The sequence below is a fragment of the Haliotis rubra genome, unplaced genomic scaffold, assembly GCF_003918875.1.
Source record: "Haliotis rubra isolate DU_JTF1 unplaced genomic scaffold, ASM391887v1 Scf256, whole genome shotgun sequence".
Lineage (NCBI taxonomy): Eukaryota > Metazoa > Mollusca > Gastropoda > Lepetellida > Haliotidae > Haliotis > Haliotis rubra.
Genome location: NW_025766625.1, coordinates 438,833 through 451,920, shown reverse-complemented (window position 1 = coordinate 451,920; position 13,088 = coordinate 438,833). Strand labels below are relative to the sequence as shown.

General features: G+C 42.3%; 2 protein-coding genes across 3 annotated transcripts in view; both read left to right on the top strand.

Annotated features, from left to right (window-relative positions):
• The window catches only part of LOC124279747, a 189,625-nt gene that overhangs the window by 97,030 nt on the left and 79,507 nt on the right, over positions 1-13,088 (top strand). The gene's annotated exons all lie outside the window — the stretch shown is intronic.
• Positions 1-13,088, top strand: part of LOC124279777 (protein eva-1-like) — a 70,387-nt gene that overhangs the window by 41,682 nt on the left and 15,617 nt on the right. The gene's annotated exons all lie outside the window — the stretch shown is intronic.

Genomic DNA, 13,088 nt, shown 5'->3' with positions numbered 1-13,088 from the left:
ATAGATTGTGAGTACTGCCATGATATATAGATATAGACTGGTGAGTACTGCCATGATATATAGATATAGACTGGTGAGTACTGCCATGATATATAGATATAGATTGTGAGTACTGCCATGAGATATAGACTGGTGAGTACTGCCATGAGATATAGATATAGACTGGTGAGTACTGCCATGATATATAGATATAGATTGTGCGTACTGCCATGATATATAGATATAGACTGGTGAGTACTGCCATGAGATATAGATATAGACTGGTGAGTACTGCCATGATATATAGATATAGATTGGTGAGTACTGCTATGATATATAGATATAGACTGGTGAGTACTGCTATGATATATAGATATAGATTGGTGAGTACTGCTATGATATATAGATATAGACTGGTGCGTACTGCCATGAGATATAGATATAGACTGGTGAGTACTGCTATGATATATAGATATAGATTGTGAGTACTGCCATGAGATATAGACTGGTGAGTACTGCCATGATATATAAATGTAGATTGTGCATACTGCCATGATATATAGATATACACTGGTGAGTACTGCCATGAGATATAGATATAGACTGGTGAGTACTGCCATGATATATAGATATAGATTGGTGAGTACTGCCTTTAGATGTAGACTGGTGAGTACTGCCATGATATATAGATATAGATTGTGAGTACTGCCATGATATATAGATATAGATTGTGCATACTGCCATGAGATGTAGACTGGTGAGTACTGCCATGATATATGGATATAGATTGTGAGTACTGTCATGATATATAAATATAGATTGTGCATACTGCCATGAGATGTAGACTTGTGAGTACTGCCATGATATATAGATATAGACTGGTGAGTAGTGCCATGATATATATGGATATAGATTGTGAGTACTGCCATGAGATATAGATATAGACTGGTGAGTACTGCAATGATGTATAAATATAGATGTAACTGGTGAATACTGCTATGATATATAGATATAGATTGTGAGTACTGCCATGAGATATAGATTGGTGAGTACTGCCATGATATATAACCTGGTGAGTACTGCCATGATATATAGATATAGACTGGTGAGTACTGCCATGATATATAGATATAGACTGGTGAGTACTGCCATGATATATAGATATAGACCGATGAGTACTGCCATGAGATATAGATATAGACTGGTGAGTACTGCCATGATATATAGATATAGACCATGTTGGGTACTGCCATGATATATAGATATAGACTGGAGAGTACTGCCATGATATATAGATATAGACTGGTGAGTGCTGCCATAAGATATATAGACTGATGAGTAGTGCCATGATATATATAGATATAGATTGTGAGTACTGCCATGAGATATAGATATAGACTGGAGAGTACTGCCATGATATATAGATATAGACTGGTGAGTGCTGCCGTGAGATATAGACTGGTGAGTAGTGCCATGATATTTATAGATATAGACTGGTGAGTACTGCCATGATATATAGATATAGACCGATGAGTACTGACATAATATATAGATACAGACTGGTGAGTACTGCCATGATATATAGATGTAGACTGGTGAGTACTGCCATGATATATAGATATAGATTGTGAGTACTGCCATAAGTTTAGATATAGACTGGTGAGTACTGCCATGATATATACATATAGACTGGTGAGTACTGCCATGATATATAGATATAGACTGGTGAGTACTGCCATGATATATAGATATAGACCATGGTGAGTACTGCCATGATATATACATATAGACTGATGAGTACTGCCATGATATATAGATATACACTGGTGAGTACTGCCATGATATATAGATATAGACCATGGTGAGTACTGCCATGATATATAGATATAAACTGGTGAGTACTGCCATGATATATACATATAGACTGATGAGTACTGCCATGATATATAGATATAGACTGGTGAGTACTGCCATGATATATAGATATAGACTGATGAGTACTGCCATGATATATAGATATAGACTGGTGAGTACTGCCATGATATATAGATATATACTGGTGAGTACTGCCATGATATATAGATATAGACTGGTGAGTACTGCCATGATATATAGATATAAACTGGTGACTACTGCCATGATATATAGATATAGACTGATGAGTACTGCCATGATATATAGATATAGATTGTGAGTACTGCCATGATATATAGATATAGACTGGTGAGTACTGCCATGAGATATAGATATAAACTGGTGACTACTGCCATGAGATATAGATACATATTGCTGACTATGTTATATTCATTTGCATATTATGACCACTGAATAATGCAACCTGTTCAGGTTCTTGAGAGGCATATAGAAGGTGGTACTCAAGTATAAGACAAAATGTTATGGATGTCAACTACTTCTTTATTGTAAACACAACTTTTCTTGACTATTTTCTTGCCCTCTCGTCAGGTGAAAATGTCTTATTAATGCAATCTGTGTTATTATGCCAGAGAAACTACTCAAGATATTATATCTAATGATTTATTCTACATTTTGGGGGCGGCAAATATATTACTGTGTTGTAGAGGTTGGGAAAGGAAAATCTCATCATGTGCTGGCGCCAGTAAATGGTGGTACTTAAAAATAACATAATGCGCAGTGGACAGAGAGGAAAGATCAAGTTCTAATTCCCTCACACGTCTGATGGGATTGGGTTACAATATTACTGGCGTTGAAGTGAGGATATATTAACATATATATATAACATGATGTGGTCAGATGTAAGGTTGTGTGTTAGTGTACTGGGGGACGGGGTGTGATGTCTGGGTAGAAGTGTGTTGTCTCCTTGGGTGTAGTGTACTGTGGTTAGTTGTCCTGGGGGGGGATGTGTGTTGGTATCTCCTGAGGTGAGGTGTACTGTGGTTAGTTGTCCTGGGGGAATGTGTGTTGGTATCTCCTGGGGTGAGGTGTACTATGGTTAGTTGTCCTGGGGGTGGGGTGGGGGGTTGTCTCGGCATCCCCTCTGCTGAGGTGTACTGTGGTTAGTTGTCCTGGGGATGTGTCCTGGGGATGTGTCTCGGTATCTCCTGGGGTGAGGTGAACCGTGGTTAGTTGACCTGGGGGGATGTGTCTTGGTATCTCCTTGGGTGAGGTGTACTGTGGTTAGTTGACCTGGGGGAATGTGTCCTGGGGGATGTGTCTCGGTGTCCTGGGGGGATGTGTCTCGGTATCTCCTGGGGTGAGGTGTACTGTGGTTAGTTGACCTGGGGGAATGTGTCTCGGTGTCCTGGGGTGAGGTGTACTGTGGTTAGTTGACCTGGGGAATGTGTCTCGGTGTCCTGGGGGGATGTGTCTTGGTATCTCCTGGGGTGAGGTATACTGTGGTCAGTTGACCTGGGGGAATGTGTCCTTGGGGAATGTGTGTCGCTATCTCCTTGGGTGAGGTGTACTGTGGTTAGTTGTCCTGGGGGAATGTGTGTCGGTATCTCCTTGGGTTAGGTGTACTGTGGTTAGTTGTCCTGGGGGAATGTGTGTCGGTATCTCCTTGGGTGAGGTGTGCTGTGGTTAGTTGTCCTGGGGAATGTGTCTCGGTATCTCCTAGGGTGAGGTGTGCTGTGGTTAGTTGTCCTGAGTTGATCTGTCTCGGTATCTCCTTGGGTGAGGTGTACTGTGATAAGTTGTCCTGGGGGGGAATGTGTCTCGGTATCTCCTGGGGTGAGGTATACTGTGGTTTGTTTGACTGGGGGGGATGTGTCTTGGTATCTCCTGTTGTGAGGTATACTGTGGTTTGTTTTCCTGGGGGGGATGTGTCTCGGTATCTCCTGTTGTGAGGTGTACTGTGGTTTGTTGTCCTGGGGGGATGTGTGTCGGTATCTCCTAGGGTGTGGTGTGCTGTGGTTAGTTGTCCTGGGGGGGATGTGTCTCGCTATCTCCTGTTGTGAGGTGTACTGTGGTTAGTTGTCCTGGGGAATGTGTGTCGGTATCTCCTGGGGTGAGGTGTACTGTGGTTAGTTGTCCTGGGGAATGTGTCTCGCATCTCCTGTTGTGAGGTGTACTGTGGTTAGTTGTCCTGGGGAATGTGTGTCGGTATCTCCTGGGGTGAGGTATACTGTGGTTTGTTTTCCTGGGGGGGATGTGTCTCGGTATCTCCTGTTGTGAGGTATACTGTGGTTTGTTGTCCTGGGGGGATGTGTGTCGGTATCTCCTAGGGTGAGGTGTACTGTGGTTTGTTGTCCTGGGGGTGTGTGTGTCGGTATCTCCTGGGGTGAGGTGTACTGTGGTTTGTTGTCCTGGGGGGATGTGTCTCAGTATCTCCTAGGGTGAGGTGTACTGTGGTTGGTTGTCCTGGGGGGATGTGTGCCGGTATCTCCTAGGGTGAGGTGTACTGTGGTTTGTTGTCCTGGGGGGATGTGTGTCGGTATCTCCTGGGGTGAGGTGTGCTGTGGTTAGTTGTCCTGGGGGGGATGTGTCTCGGTATCTCCTGTTGTGAGGTGTACTGTGGTTAGTTGTCCTGGGGGAATGTGTGTCGGTATCTCCTGGGGTGAGGTGTACTGTGGTTAGTTGTCCTGGGGGAATGTGTCTCGGTATCTCCTGTTGTGAGGTGTACTGTGGTTAGTTGTCCTGGGGGAATGTGTGTCGGTATCTCCTGGGGTGAGGTATACTGTGGTTTGTTTTCCTGGGGGGGATGTGTCTCGCTATCTCCTGTTGTGAGGTATACTGTGGTTTGTTGTCCTGGGGGGATGTGTGTCGGTATCTCCTAGGGTGTGGTGTGCTGTGGTTAGTTGTCCTGGGGGGGATGTGTCTCGGTATCTCCTGGGGTGTGGTGTACTGTGGTTAGTTGTCCTGGGGGAATGTGTGTCGGTATCTCCTGGGGTGTGGTGTACTGTGGTTAGTTGTCCTTGGGGGGATGTGTCTCGGTATCTCCTGGGGTGTGGTGTACTGTGGTTAGTTGTCCTGGGGGAATGTGTGTCGGTATCTCCTGGGGTGTGGTGTACTGTGGTTAGTTGTCCTGGGGGAATGTGTGTCGGTATCTCCTGTTGTGAGGTATACTGTGGTTTGTTTTCCTGGGGGGGATGTGTCTCGGTATCTCCTGTTGTGAGGTGTACTGTGGTTAGTTGTCCTGGGGGGATGTGTGTCGGTATCTCCTGTTGTGAGGTGTACTGTGGTTAGTTGTCCTGGGGGGATGTGTGTCGGTATCTCCTGTTGTGAGTTGTACTGTGGTTAGTTGTCCTTGGGGGGATGTGTGTCGGTATCTCCTGGGGTGAGGTGTACTGTGGTTAGTTGTCCTGGGGGGATGTGTGTCGGTATCTCCTGTTGTGAGGTGTACTGTGGTTAGTTGTCCTGGGGGGATGTGTGTCGGTATCTCCTGGGGTGGGGTGTACTGTGGTTAGTTGTCCTGGGGGAATGTGTCTTGGTATCTCCTGGGGTGAGGTGTACTGTGGTTAGTTGTCCTGGGGGGATGTGTCTCGCTATCTCCTGGGGTGAGGTGTACTGTGGTTCGTTGTCCTGGGGGGATGTGTGTCGGTATCTCCTTGGGTTAGGTGTACTGTGGTTAGTTGTCCTGGGGGAATGTGTCTTGGTATCTCCTTGGGTGAGGTGTACTGTGGTTAGTTGTCCTGGGGGGATGTGTCTCGGTATCTCCTGGGGTGAGGTGTACTGTGGTTAGTTGTCCTTGGGGAATGTGTCTTGGTATCTCCTTGGGTGAGGTGTACTGTGGTTAGTTGTCCTGGGGGGATGTGTCTTGGTATCTCCTGGGGTGAGGTGTACTGTGGCAAGTTGTCCTGGGGGGATGTCTCTCGGTATCTCCTGGGGTGAGGTGTACTGTGGTTAGTTGTCCTGGGGGGATGTGTCTTGGTATCTCCTGGGGTGAGGTGTACTGTGGTTAGTTGTCCTGGGGGAATGTGTCTTGGTATCTCCTTGGGTGAGGTGTACTGTGGTTAGTTGTCCTGGGGGAATGTGTGTCGGTATCTCCTGGGATGAGGTGTACTGTGGTTAGTTGTCCTGGGGGAATGTGTGTCAGTATCTCCTAGGGTGACGTGTGCTGTGGTTAGTTGTCCTGAGTTGATCTGTCTCGGTATCTCCTGTTGTGAGGTGTACTGTGGTTAGTTGTCCTGGGGGGGATGTGTCTTGGTATCTCCTGGGGTGAGGTGTACTGTGGCAAGTTGTCCTATGGTGAGGTCTGTCAACATCTCCTGGGGTCAGATGAGTTTGTATCACCTGTGTCAGTATGCCTTAGGTAGGGGTGAAACAGTACGCTCTCACCACGATACAGTACGGTACGTATTGCAGTACAAGGCATTCAGTTCGGTTCGGTCCATTGCGGTTCAGTATATGTGATATGATCATAATGCAGAAACTTGACAAGAGCCAAACCTTACTTTGTTTGATAACATGGGAAAAAAACCATAATCTTTGTTATTTTGAATGAAAAAAATCATTTTATGACCAGATAGAAATGACGGTATGAAAACCGAAAATACCAAATTTTTGGATTGCATTACGTTATACCGAACAGAAGGCAAAATAGTATGGTTCTACTAATACCACAGCACACCAATTCACCCCTATCTTGGGGTGTGGTAAGCTGTGCTGGGGTGAGGTGTGTTTACATAAGTTGGGGCAAGTTGTACGGCCTGTGGATGTCGAATGGGGTGATGTGCACTCTGGTAAGCTGTGCAGGGTTGAGACATATCATGTGCCAGGTACAATATAACTATCAATTATGCCTCTTTGACACATGAGATACAGTGTTTAGCATAGGATATCACCTGCAGGTACGTGTACATCCTGGTATATACAGATAAGATTATCAGCCAGTCAGATATCTTAATATGGAACACGGAGGAAAGAATTTTATGGGATAGGCAGAAGGGTAATATTTTAGATTCCTTATTGCTGACAATAAGTGTGTGTACACTATTGGCGCTGGAAGATATATAGTGACCTGTAGGGTCAGTAAGTGTACAAAGGACAGAATAGTTATCTACTGCCTAGATAACATCTTGGTACACAGTCGATGTGACATGTTTCTTTCAGTTGTTAAACCCTTAGAGTAAACACTGGGTCTTGTGTTGTAATGACCTGATAACATAATAATAATAATAATAATAATAATAATAGTGGATATTTGTAAAGCGCCAGTGTCCACCCACTCATGCATGCTCATGGCGCATTAAAACTATTTACAAAAGAAGGGGAAATGTCATGATAACATGGAGGATATGTGTTGTAATGATCTGATAACATGGAGGATATGTGTTGTAATGACCTGATAACATGGAGGATATGTGTTGTAATGATCTGATGACACTGAGGATATGTGTTGTAATGACATGATAACATGGAGGATATGTGTTGTAATGACATGATAACACTGAGGATATGTGTTGTAATGACCTGATAACATGGAGGATATGTGTTGTAATGACCTGATAACATGGAGGATATGTGTTGAAATTACATGATAACAACTGAGGATATGTGTTGTAATGACCTGATAGCATGGAGGATATGTGTTGTAATGATCTGATAACATGCAGGAAATGTGTTGTAATGACCTGATAACACTGACGATATGTGTTGTAATGACCTGATAACATGGAGGATATGTGTTGTGATAACATGGAGGATATGTGTTGTAATGATCTGATAACATGGAGGATATGTGTTGTAATGACCTGATATCATGGAGGATATGTGTTGTTATGACCTGATAACATGGAGGATATGTGTTTTGATGACATGATAACACTGAGGATATGTGTTGTAATGACCTGATATGATGGTGGATATGTGTTGTAATGACCTGATCACTGAGGATATGTGTTGTAATGACATAATACTGCGGACATTTGTTGTAATGACCTGATAACATGGAGGATATGCATTGTAATGACATAACACTGCGGATATGTTTTGTAATGACCTGATAACATAGAGAATATGCATTGTAATGACCTGATAGCATGGAGGATATGTGTTGTAATGACATGATAACATGGAGGATATGTGTTGTAATGACCTGATATGATGGTGGATATGTGTTGTAATGACCTGATCACTGAGGATATGTGTTGTAATGACATAAAACTGCGGACATTTGTTGTAATGACCTGATAACATGGAGGATATGCATTGTAATGACATAACACTGCGGATATGTTTTGTAATGACCTGATAACATAGAGGATATGCATTGTAATGACCTGATAGCATGGAGGATATGTGTTGTAATGACATAACATGGAGGATATGTGTTGTAATGACCTGATAACATGGAAGATATTCATTGTAATGACCTGATAGCATGGAGGATATGTGTTGTAATGACATGATAGCATGGAGGATATGTGTTGTAATGACCTGATAACATGGAGGATATGCATTGTAATGACCTGATAGCATGGAGGATATGTGTTGTAGTGACATGATAACACTGAGGATATGTGTTGTAATGACCTGATATCATGGAGGATATGTGTTGTTATGACCTGATAACATGGAGGATATGTGTTTTAATGACCTGATAACATCGAGGATATGTTTTGTGATGACCTGATAACATGGAGGATATGTGTTGTTATGACCTGATAACATGGAGGATATGTTTTGTGATGACCTGATAACATGGAGGATATGCATTGTAATGACCTGATAACATGGAGGATATGTGTTGTAATGACTTCATAGCATTGACAACATAATGACACAATAACACTGATGTGTATATTTGTCATAATGACATAACTCTGAGGATATTGCTGAAATGACATGATGACATTGAAACCTTGTGGCAGCTCTACTGGAAGACACAAGGTTGGGCCATTTTTAGGCATCAGTTCTTTTTGTGTCCAAACTAAAATTCATGAAATGGCATAAATCTGAGTTATATATTTACTTAGTATTCCTATTGCAATCAAACTGACATGGCTATGACAGATTTAGCTTATGCATGGTCTTGGAGTTACATAACTCTGATCTATATTTACCTTCAGAACAAGACACAAGAAGCAGTTTATTAGTTACATGACAAGCTGTCAGAAAGTCCTTACAGAAGAGGGCACAACACTTACATTCTCATAAAATATCAACCTTCACCATCAAAGCTAACAATATACCTCAGGACAAGCACATATGTCATTCTGCTGAATAAGATGATGTTTTTTGTATGTTATTTTACTGTTCCGACATGAAAAATAACCAAAATGAAAGTAAAATTATAAGATTTTTCTGATATATTTTTAATACCACTGATTGTGATGGTATGAAAAGACAACACTCCCAAACACTAATTTATTTGCAATGTCACTCAAGTTAGTTTGTATGAAAAAGAGGATTCACTGTGAACTACAACATACTTAGCAACATGTTTACCACAAAGTTAATAAGCATTTATACTGATAGTCCCTTTGTTACAACATATCCAGTTACACAGTGATTTACACAAGGAAATGTCAACAAGTATTTTTCCTCATGAGAGGACTGACTGACTGAGTATGGTTTTACGCCGCTTTTAGGAATATTCCAGCAACATCACGGCGGACCTCCTGAGAGGAGATGGGCATGGGTATTGTACATTTTGTCCACTGGCACGTTCATTTGAAAGAAAGAAAATTCTACAAACATCATTCCTTAAACTACCCTAATGAATGTCCCAATAACAGGTTGCTGGTGTTTCAACATTACACAAGAAATGATTATATTTATGACGTTTAATTCAATTTTGTTTCTCTGTCTGTCTATGTACTGATCCAGATTAACAATAACTTGATAGTTTATGCCCCTTGAAATGCCCAGACACAAGTGAACACTGATGCCCAACCCAGACACAGTATTCTGAATGTGCACCAGGCAGGGAAACAACAAGTACCTTTTTTTTACACATCTAGGTATGACACATCTTGGGATCAAACCATCAATCTTCTACTCTCTAGCAGACACTGTGTCTGGTGCACCACCAAAGCAGGACCTTACTGCAAGGTTTTACATCTCTATGAGATGGTATGACACATCTTGGGATCAAACCATCAATCTTCTACTCTCTAGCAGACACTGTGTCTGCTGCACCACCAAAGCAGGACCTTGCAGCAAGGTTTTACATCTCTATGAGATGGTATGACACATCTTGGGATCAAACCATCAATCTTCTACTCTCTAGCAGACACTGTGTCTGCTGCACCACCAAAGCAGGACCTTTGGGATCAAACCATCAATCTTCTACTGCAAGGTTTTACATCTCTATGAGATGGTATGACACATCTTGGGATCAAACTATCAATCTTCTACTCTCTAGCAGACACTGTGTCTGCTGCACCACCAAAGCAGGACCTTACTACAAGGTTTTACATCTCTATGAGATGGTATGACACATCTTGGGATCAAACCATCAATCTTCTACTCTCTAGCAGACACTGTGTCTGCTGCACCACCAAAGCAGGACCTTACTACAAGGTTTTACATCTCTATGAGATGGTATGACACATCTTGGGATCAAACCATCAATCTTCTACTCTCTAGCAGACACTGTGTCTGCTGCACCACCAAAGCAGGACCTTGCAGCAAGGTTTTACATCTCTATGAGATGGTATGACACATCTTGGGATCAAACCACCAATCCTATACTCTCTAGCAGACACTGTGTCTGCTTCACCACCAAAGCAGGACCTTGCAGCAAGGTTTTACATCTCTATGAGATGGTATGACACATCTTGGGATCAAACTATCAATCTTCTACTCTCTAGCAGACACTGTGTCTGCTTCACCACCAAAGCAGGACCTTGCAGCAAGGTTTTACATCTCTATGAGATGGTATGACACATCTTGGGATCAAACCACCAATCCTATACTCTCTAGCAGACACTGTGTCTGCTTCACCACCAAAGCAGGACCTTGCAGCAAGGTTTTACATCTCTATGAGATGGTATGACACATCTTGGGATCAAACCATCAATCTTCTACTCTCTAGCAGACACTGTGTCTGCTGCACCACCAAAGCAGGACCTTACTACAAGGTTTTACATCTCTATGAGATGGTATGACACATCTTGGGATCAAACCATCAATCTTCTACTCTCTAGCAGACACTGTGTCTGCTGCACCACCAAAGCAGGACCTTGCAGCAAGGTTTTACATCTCTATGAGATGGTATGACACATCTTGGGATCAAACCACCAATCCTATACTCTCTAGCAGACACTGTGTCTGCTGCACCACCAAAGCAGGACCTTACTGCAAGGTTTTACATCTCTATGAGATGGTATGACACATCTTGGGATCAAACTATCAATCTTCTACTCTCTAGCAGACACTGTATCTGCTGCACCACCAAAGCAGGACCTTACTGCAAGGTGTTACATCTGTTTTGAGTGTTTAACTGTTTGAGCCATGAGTTGGACTGAGTTCTGGTTTTGTCCAGCATCAGCCATAGTGTTTACATTCACACTGAGTGCCATGATTCTGTCTGACAAGCCTGGACTAAGTGGGTCAGTAAAAGGGGCTTTTAAGCAACAGCAAACCTCCATCAATATTGTGACAGAACTTAAATAACTTTCATTGTGGATGGAATCGAACTCAAACCACTCAGCTACCATAGAACCTTTACTGTATTTGCTCTGTATGTCCATTGATTTAATGGGGCGGTGGGGTAGCGTAGTGGTTAAAGCGTTTGTTCGTCACGCCGAAGACCCGGGTTCGATTCCCCACATGGGTTCAATATGTGAAGCTCATTTCTGGTGTCCCCCGCCGTGATATAGCTGGAATATTGCTAAAAGCGGCGTAAAACTAAATTCACTCACTCACTCCATAGATATAATACAGACATTGTATTGAGGTGAGCCGGACTATTCAGTTAATGTCTCTGCTGGTTTTATTCAAGCTACAGAGACATTTTGGTTTGATTTTTAGAAAAATATCACAATCTAAATCTTGGATACATCTTCTTTGATTGGCAGTTGGGAAGTTGGGTAGATGAAGAATGAGGACTATTCTTATGGACATACAACTTCTTTATTCTGTATAGGCGATGTTTCAACATAGATTCTAGTGTCGTTGTCAAGCAAGTGGTACATGAGAAGTAATATTGGGTGATATATATACATGAGAAATTTTGGACAATAGATGAGGGATGAGGCGAAAATGGTTGTGAATATTTATAAGAATCAGATTCTGATTAAGCGCCACGAGCAAACACTTGGTGTTTGGAGATTGTGCGCTATAGAAGATGACATATTATTAATATTTGACAGCATATGTCATTTTTTTGGTAAAGGTTTCTTTAAAGTTCTCCAATAATGCTATTCAGTCAGTTCACGGTCACAGAGGAGATCTTGTGAATGACCCACTACATAAGGCTCACCGACAGTGGGGCCAGTACAGTCAATAAATGTGCTTACCCTCCATTACTGAAACAGATTGAAAGCAAAAAACAATTGTGGCTAAGATTCCTCTGATACTGGATATATAGGAATGTCCATCTGTCACTGCCACCATGTAAGTCTCCGTATCTTCATGTATCTCTTTGTATTTTAGTGTTACTGTTTGTATCATACTGTATCTGTTTTATCATAATGAATCTCTTTGTAACTTTTTATCTTACCTTCATGTAAAATACTTTAATTTCATTGGTCAATGACGCTTTAACAAGTTTCCGTGTCACCCCTCCCAGGAAGGTGACAACTGGAAAAAATATTACCCGCTGCCACAGTAACCGCCAAGCACTCCGCCGAGAAGATAATGCGCTAACAATCGTATGACGTCATAATATGACACTGCTACAAAGAGGCGTACATCAGACTGTATTACCCTCGAGAGAAGCATACAACTTATAGTGTCTCATTTAATGTAACCCTCTTTCTATCATTATGTATAACTTTGTATCTTCAGATATTTCTATATATCTGCTAGACTGTGTCTCAAACCCTAGAGGAGCGGTGGGGTAGCCTAGTGGTTAAACCGTTAGCTCATCACGCCGAAGTCCCGGTTCAAATCCCCACATGGGTACAATGTGTGGAGCCCATTTCTGGTGTCCCCCTCTATGATATTGCTGGAATATTGCTAAAAGCAGCGTAAAAAACCCAGTTCATTCACTCAGAGAATAAGTATTGTTAGTTGTTCAACAC